This window comes from Entelurus aequoreus, linkage group LG08 (assembly GCF_033978785.1).
Source record: "Entelurus aequoreus isolate RoL-2023_Sb linkage group LG08, RoL_Eaeq_v1.1, whole genome shotgun sequence".
Lineage (NCBI taxonomy): Eukaryota > Metazoa > Chordata > Actinopteri > Syngnathiformes > Syngnathidae > Entelurus > Entelurus aequoreus.
Window position 1 is genome coordinate 8,382,309 of NC_084738.1, and position 9,553 is coordinate 8,391,861.

Sequence of the window (9,553 nt, forward strand, 5' to 3'; positions counted from 1 at the left end):
TAATAAGTACTTAATAATGACTAGTTAAGAGCCAATATGTTACTAATTTGCATGTTAATAAGCAACTAATTAATGGTGAATATGTTCCCCATACTAAAGTGTTACCATGTTTTTTTACTGGTGCATAAAATGAACCGTGCATGAACATCACCTTGTTCAAACAACAAAACCAACACAGTGCATAAACTCACAACAAATTACACACCTGCAAATCAGTCTGACTTCTGCTGTTGCTGTATCCGTAATACGCCGATAGGGAGAAGTTTTTATTTACACGATGAGTCGGGTGTGTCTTGACCTCCGCTGAGCCCGACTCACCGAACCCCTAGGGTTCGATCGAACCCAGGTTAAGAACCACTGATCTATTTGAAGTATTTCTATCTTATAAAGCAGTGGTGCCCAACCACCGGTCCGGGGACCGGTACCGGTCCGTGACGCATTTACTACCGGCCCGCACAGTAACATGAATTAATTTAGACTGACCATATTCTGAAATCCCAAAAAGAGGACACATATATGCGGGCCAAGGCGGGCAGGTGAAATGTTGCCAATGATACTCAAACTTGCTTTATAAATAATATATTTATTTAAATAAAGCATTTTCTTCTCCTCTGTTGACAGCAGTGTGGGCGCTAGGAATTTTCAAAATGGGGTCCCACAGTACATTTTTGGGTTCCCACTTTTTTGTAAGCGTTTTGAAAAAAAATTATAAACGTATGCATTATCCTGTTATATCTCACATTCTATATTGTGTTTTGGAAAAAGGTTGTCATAAACGTTACTTAATTAATTAAAAAAAATAATAAAAAAAGAAAAGAAATTTGCATACATATGTAAATGTATTCAGTAATAAACATTCATTCACTTTCTTCTTTCCTTCATGGATCTGAACTTTACCGCTGCTGCTAGTTTTTTCTATGTTTTTATTGAATAAGTTGTAGGTGTATTTATTTCAGTATAAAAGTGTAAAAAGTGTTTTGCTTCGGTCATGAAATGATGATAATGGTGTGTCAGGGCATATATACATTTTATATTTATCGCTTAAATCTCTGGAGTCTACATAAACTTCAAATATATCCCTCATTTCAAAATGTTTTATTTTTTTTATGTTCTTTTTTTGTTTGTTTGTTTTCCGCCCTTTTTTGTCACACAAAACTATGTTTTTAATGGCAAACACGCAAAATATGCAAAATCTTCCACCAAAAATATTTTTCTTAGGGGTATATTTGATGTGAAGTAATCGAAACCTTGGATAGGTCAATTATTCGTAATAACATTGATTTTGATTCAATATTATGTTTTGAGCAATGACCGTTTGAAAGAAAAAAAAAACAGCTTTGTTTTATTAGTCAACATTGCAACTTTTTCTAAATTACATTTCACCTTTAAGCTTTTTTTATTTCAATTTTGTTATTTTTTTGTTTATTTTAATAGTATTTTTAGAATGTGCCGTAGGGCCTTTAAAACATCAGCTGTGGGCCGCAAATAGGCCTCCGGGGCACACTTTTGACACCCCTGCTGTAGATAATAAAAAATTAAATGTGATAAATCTATGGAGAAAAAGCAGAGCCTGGCGACGCATGCACGTTTATCATAACTCTCTCTCTCTCTCTCTCTCTCTGTCTCTGCCCCTCCCTCACCAATGCTGCTGCCTGCGCACACCTTCACAATGTGTTTTGTTTTCAACCCCTTCTTAACCCTGAACGTACATTAAAAATACACGCAACCCTCACTCAAAATGCCGGACATTTGAGGCATTTAAGAAACTGCGCCCGGACCGCCCCACAAAAGAGGACATGTCCGGGGAAAAGAGGACGTATGGTCAGTCTAATTAATTCATAAACGACCGCATTTTCTCCAACTTAACTTTCGCCTGTTCCACTAAACCAGTGTTTTTCAACCTTTTCTGACCCAATGCACATTTTATTCATTGCAAAAATCTCGAGGCACACAACCAGCATAAATCATTGAAAAATGAAACCCAGCAGCCGATATTGACAATAAAAAAATCGTTTTCGCAATTGTTGGATATGGATTCAAACCATCAATCAATCAATCAATGATTACTTATATAGCTCTAAATCACGAGTGTCTCAAAGGGCTGCACAAGCCACAACGACATCCTCGGCTCAGGTCCCACATCAGGGCAAGGAAAAACTCAACCCAATGGGATGACAATGAGAAACCTTGGAGGGGACCGCAGATGTGGGGACCCCCACCCCCTGGGCGACCGGTGCAATGGACGTCGAGTGGATCTAGCATAATCGAATAAAATATATATAAAATCTACTACTATTATCAATATTATTCAATTAAAAAACTATATCATAGCAACAAAGAATATAACAACAAGAATTACTATTTAATAATGATTATTTAAATATTTTATTTATATTATTTCCTTCAGAAATTCACATTTTAATTAATACATTTTTTTTAAGTTCATAGTGGAATAAAAAAAATTTTTTATCAAAACATATAAAAAATGGTTGTGTATTATTTATAATTATTCAGCACAACATTATGGTGGTTTTAATGAAAAATAATGTGTCCCCCTGGGCGACCGGTGCAAAGGACGTCGAGTGGATCTAGCATAATAGAATAAAATATATATAGAATCTACTACTATTATCAATATTATTCAATTCAAAAACTATATAATCATAACAACAAAGAATAGAACAAGAATTACTATTTAATAATGATTATTTACATATTTTATTTATATTATTTCCTTCAGAAATTCACATTTTTAATTAATACATTTTTTTTAAAGTTCATAGTGGAATAAATTTTTTTTTTTTTTTTTTATCAAAACATATAAAAAATGGTTTTGTATTATTTATAATCACCCAGCACAACATTATGGTGGTTTTAATGAAAAATAATTTGTCCCCCTGGGCGACCGGTGCAATGGACGTCGAGTGGATCTAGCATAATATTGTGAGTGTCCAGTCCATAGTGGATCTAACATAATAATGTGAGAGTCCAGTCCATAGTGGATCTAACATAATAATGTGAGAGTCCAGTCCATAGTGGATCTAACATAATAATGTGAGAGTCCAGTCCATAGTGGATCTAACATAATAGTGAGAGTCCAGTCCATAGTGGATCTAACATAATAGTGTGAGAGTCCAGTCCATAGTGGATCTAACATAATAATGTGAGAGTCCAGTCCATAGTGGATCTAACATAATAATGTGAGAGTCCAGTCCATAGTGGATCTAACATAATAATGTGAGAGTCCAGTCCATAGTGGATCTAACATAATAGTGAGAGTCCAGTCCATAGTGGATCTAACATAATAGTGTGAGAGTCCAGTCCATAGTGGATCTAACATAATAATGTGAGAGTCCAGTCCATAGTGGATCTAACATAATAATGTGAGAGTCCAGTCCATAGTGGATCTAACATAATATTGTGAGAGTCCAGTCCATAGTGGATCTAACATAATAATGTGAGAGTCCAGTCCATAGTGGATCTAACATAATAATGTGAGAGTCCAGTCCATAGTGGGGCCAGCAGCAAAACCATAACCAACCCTGCATCAATATAGCTCTTGTCTCAAAGCAGGTGTACTGTCACTACCTGTCACCACACGCCGTGACTTATTTTGAGGTTTTTGACGTTTTTCCTGTGTGTTGTGTTTTAGTTCTTGTCTTGCGCTCCTATTTCGGTGGCTTTTCCTGTTTTGCTGGTATATTCCTGTAGCAGTTTCATGTCTTCCTTGAACGCTATTCCCCGCACCTGCTTTGTTTTGTCAATCAAGACTATTTCATCTGTGCGGACGCTATCCTTCTTTGTGGGGACATTGTTGATTGTCATGTCATGCACGGATGTACTTTGTAGACGCCGTCTGCTCCACGCGCTGTAAGTCTTTGCTGTCGTCCAGCATTCTGTTTTTGTTTACTTTGCAGCAAGTTCAGTTTTAGTTTCGTTTTGCATAGCCATCCCTAAGCTTCAATGACTTTTCTTAGCGGCACTCGCCTTTTGTTTATTTTTGGTTTAAGCGTTAGATACCTTTTTACCCGCACACTGCTTCCCGCTGTCGTCTGCATATTGTGATTACGACAAAACATGTTCCCGACATCTACAAAGCAATTAGCTACCTGCTGCCACCTACTGATATGGAAGAGTATTACACGGTTACTCTGCCGAGCTCTAGACAGCACAGACACTCAACAACGACACATTTGCGGATTATAATGACTGGTTTGCAAAAAATATTTTTAACCCAATTAGGTGAAATTACATATTAAAATATTGTATATAATGTGCTCCTAAGGTGATGTTGCTGATCAATTTAAATGTATTATTATTTACTGAGTTCATTCAATTTTATTTTTCATTATGACATGGTTCAACTCGGTCAACAAAAATGTTTATAGTTTAAAGGATTTAATTGTTGTTTTGTTATTTCAGGCAAATTGATGCACTTTAAATATTTTCTGTTGCAAACTAAAAAATGTTACTAAATTTATTCTTTGTAAGTTGATTTATTTTAAATTTTTGTTTTCTTTAATGTTAATAAGTAGGGATGTCCGATAATGGCTTTTTGCCGATATCCGATATTCCGATATTGTCCAACTCTTTAATTACCGATACTGATATCAACCGATACCGATATCAACCGATATATGCAGTCGTGAAATTAACACATTATTATGCCTAATTTGGACAACCATGTATGGTGAAGATAAGGTACTTTTTAAAAAAAATAATAAAATAAGATAACTAAATAAAAAACATTTTCTTGAATAAAAAAGAAAGTAAAACAATATAAAAACAGTTACATAGAAACTAGTAATGAATGAAAATGAGTAAAATTAACTGTTATAGTACTATTAGTGGACCAGCAGCACGCACAATCATGTGTGCTTACGGACTGTATCCCTTGCAGACTGTATTGATATATATTGATATATAATGTAGGAACCAGAATATTGATAACAGAAAGAAATGGGGGGAGGGAAGTTTTTTGGGGTTGGTGCACTAATTGTAAGTGTTTCTTGTGTTTTTTTATGTTGATTTAATAAAAAACAAACAAAAAACAAACAAAAAACGATACAGATAATAAAAAAACCGATACCGATAATTTCCGATATTACATTTTAACGCATTTATCGGCCGATATTATTGGACATCCCTATTAATAAGTAATTATGTTATACAGAGTGTAGTATGTTTTCTTCTTCCTGGGAGAGGGGGGTTTAACAAAAAATAATTGAGAAGCACTGCATTATAATACTGTTGTTTTTTCATTGTATTTCTACAATATGCTACGGTCCACAAATCGCCCCTGGGTCAGATTTGGACACCCTTTGGGTGTCCAAAATGCGACATTTGCGGCCCGCAGCTCAAGTTTTGTTGTCGGACAAAAACCAGCAGTAAAGATGCAAAAAAAAAAAAAAAAAAGAGCAAAAACCATACAATTCCATAAAGAATTTAAAGTTTAAGTATGTGGGGGGCATTTTGATATGTTGTAAAAAAAAAAAAAATGCTTCAAACATACATTATATATCAAAACTTAGTTTCAGCTTTTTTATAAGTGACAAATTGCATTATTAGTACAGATGTCCGATAATATCGTACTGCCGATATTATCGGCCGATAAATGTTTTAAAATGTAATATCGGAAATTATCGGTATCGGTTTCAAAAAGTACAATTTATGACTTTTTAAAACGCCGCTGTGTACACGGACGTAGGGAGAAGTACAGAGCGCCAATAAACCTTAAAGGCACTGCCTTTGCGTGCCGGCCCAGTCACATAATATCTACGGCTTTTCACACACACACAAGTGAATGCAAGGCATACTTGGTCACACTGACGGTGAACGTGTAAACAACTTTAACACTGTTACAAATATGCGCCACACTGTGAACCCACACCGAACAAGAATGACAAACACATTTCGGGAGAACATCCGCACCGTAACACAACATAAACACAACAGAACAAATACCCAGAACCCCCTGCAGCACTAACTCTTCCTGGACGCTACAATATACACCCCCCGCTATCCCCCCAATCCCACCCCACCTCAACCTCCTCATGCTCTCTCAGGGAGAGCATGTCCCAAATTCCAAGCTGCTGTTTTGAGGCATGTTAAAAAAAATAATGCACTTTGTGACTTCAATAATAAATATGGCAGTGCCATGTTGGCTCTTTTTTCCATAACTTGAGTTGATTTATTTTGGAAAACCTTGTTACATTGTTTAATGCATCACAAAAAAATTAGGCATAATAATGTGTTAATTCCACGACTGTATATATCGGTAACGGTTGATATCGGAATCGGTAATAAAGAGTTGGACAATATCCGGATATCGGCAAAAAAGCCATTATCGGACATCTCTAATTATTAGTTATCAAAATTTCAGCTTTTTCTCATTCCATTATGTCTTTGCGCTCTTTTTTCTTACATTGTCACTGTTGTCACTAACAAAACTCGAGCAAATGGCCCCATGGCCGCACTTTGGACACCGCTGTAATAACTAATGATAGCACACAACATTTCCAAAGGCCTTAAAAACTGCCGTCATTACTGAACAACTATCGGCCCGTATCAAACCTGCCATTTTTGGGCAAAGTCCTAGAAAAAGTTGTATACCAACAGCTAAGTGACTTTTGTCCTGTTTAACAATGTGTTTGATACTTTCCAATTAGACTTTAGGCCCCGCCACAGCACTGAAACTGCTCTGATCAAGGGGATATTCGTCTGACCTCAGTCTTGGTCCTGCTGGACCTGATCGCTGCCTTGGACACAGTTGACCATACTATATTAATACACAGGTTAGAAAACCGGGTGGGAATACCTGGTTTTGTTCTTCACTGGTTCGAGTCCTATCTCGATCACGGGACGTACTTTTTTGAAATCGATGCCTGGGTCTCTGGGCAAATGGCTATGGGGTTCCTCATGGCTCGACTCTGGGACCCCTATTGTTCAACTTGTACATGCTGCCACTAGGCCAGCTAATACGCAGCGTCCATGTGTCGTACCGCAACTGGATGGCACTCAGATCGACGTGTCAGATCAACCTGTTGATTTACTTTGCACAGATCAGTGTGTGGATGCAAAATAATTGTCTAGATCTAAACACAGACAAAACTGAAACCATTGTCCTTGGCCCACAGAAGCCAAGATAAACTATTAGTCACCTTGATACCCTCTCCCGGAAACCTAACAATCAGGTTAGAAAACTGGAGGTAATAATGTACTCGAACTTGAACTTTAACAGCCACATTAAGGCAATAATATCAGCAACTTTTTACCACCTGAAAAACATTACAAAATCAGAGGGAAAAATGACTAAATCAGACTTCAAAAGACTAATCCATGCCTTTGTGTCCAACAGGTTAGACTACTGTAATGGCCTTCTCACTGGGCTCTCTGAACAAGCTGGAAAGCAGCTGCAGAACATCCAGAACACTGCTGCTCGAGTCCTGACTAGAACCAGGAAATACGACCACATTAGTCCAGTGCTCAGGTCACTGAACTGGCTTGCGGTTGCTCAGAGAATAGACTTTAAAAACAGCTCTCCGTGTGCAGAAGTGTTGTGCCAAAGTACATATCTGACATGTTAGAGCCATATGAACCATCTCCAGCTGTGAGAACCTCTGGGAGTGGTCTCCTACTGGTGCCCAGAGTCAGGACCAGACATGGCGAGGCTGCGTTTCAGCTTTATGCTCCTAAAATGCAGAATAGCAGATGTGAGACAGGCTTCAATCCAGGCTGAAAACACTTGTATTTATCGTATTTCTCGGACTATAAGTCGCAGTTTTTTTCATAGTTTGGCCGGGTGTGCGACTTATACTCAGGAGCGACTTATGTGTGAAATTATTAACACAATACCGTAAAATATCAAATAATATTATTTAGCTCATTCACGTAAGAGACTAGACGTATAAGATTTCATGGGATTTAGCGATTAGGAGTGACAGATTGTTTGGTAAACGTATAGCATGTTCTATATGTTATAGTTATTTGAATGACTCTTACCATAATATGTTACGTTAACATACCAGGCACGTTCTCAGTTGGTTATTTATGCCTCATATAACGTACACTTATTCAGCCTGTTGTTCACTATTCTTTATTTATTTTAAATTGCCTTTCAAATGTCTATTCTTGGTGTTGGCTTTTATCAAAAATATTTCCCCCAAAAATGCGACTTATATATGTTTTTTTCCTTCTTTATTATGCATTTTCGGCAGGTGCGACTTATACTCCGAAAAATACGGCAATTGCGTTATGACAACTGAAAGTATTTTATCTAAACTATTTAATTTTAATTTGAAAAATAGTAGTTTTTTATGATTTAATTTTCTAAGTTTTTTTGCATTTGAATTATTTAGACTCAGACAAACTTTATTGATCCACAAGGGAAATTTTCAATTCAGCCTTTTAATTTTCCGTAAAGCATTTTTGAATTGCCTTGTGTACGAATTGCGCTCTCTAAATAAACTTACCTTGCCTTACACACAAAGCTGACACTGTTTTGTCTTTGTTTTTGTCTACTCAGTGGCCTAGTGGTTAGAGTGTCCGCCCTGAGATCGGTAGGTTGTGAGTTCAAACCCCGGCCGAGTCATACCAAAGACTATAAAAACGGGACCCATTACCTCCCTGCTTGGCATTCAGTATAAAGGGTTGGAATTGGGGGTTAAATCACCAAAAATGATTCCCGGGCGCGGCACCCGCTGCTGCTCACTGCTCCCCTCACCTCCCAGGGGGTGAACAAGGGAATGGGTCAAATGCAGAGGATACTTTTCACCACACCTAGTGTGTGTGTGACAATCATTGGTACTTTAACTTTTAACTTTAAATATATGTAAACGGTCTAACATTTTATTTTTTTTTACAAAATGAAAAAATATCAAAATGGCCCCTACATACTTTGACTTTTTCTTATGCGGGCCTTAGTGGAATAAATTGGGACACTCCGATATAAACTGTAACTCTGCCATGTCCAACGTAATGGACGCCATATACAGGAGGAGGAAAACCAACCAAAATAGCCAAACTAATGCAGAGCTTTAAGATGTGTAGCAAAGCCTCTTTTATTTTTTAACAGAATGGTGTGTGGCAGTATGATGTCACCGAGGAAGGATTTTTTTGACCCGCTCCATGAACACCCAAAACGTCAATAGCGATTGTTTAAGCGCCTCTTTGCTCAAAAGTGGAGCAAATAAATGAGGGATGAAATAGATTTGTTAATCACATTTGGTGCTTATTAACAGGTTCTGTGTACACACTACTGTTAGAACTTCAAAACCAAAAAATCCAGTTTGCATACCAGATACTTCACAGTTCACACCGTGACTGACTTTGGCGCTTTTAGACATTACCTTATGGCAGGGGTCACCAACCTTTTTGAAAGCAAGAGCTACTTCTTGGGTAGTGATTAATGCGAAGGGCTACCAGTTTGATACACACTTAAATAAATTGCCAGAAATAGCCAATTTGCTCAATTTACCTTTAACTCTATGTTATTATTAATAATTAATGATATTTACACTTAATTGAACGGTTTAAAAGAGGAGAAAACATGAAA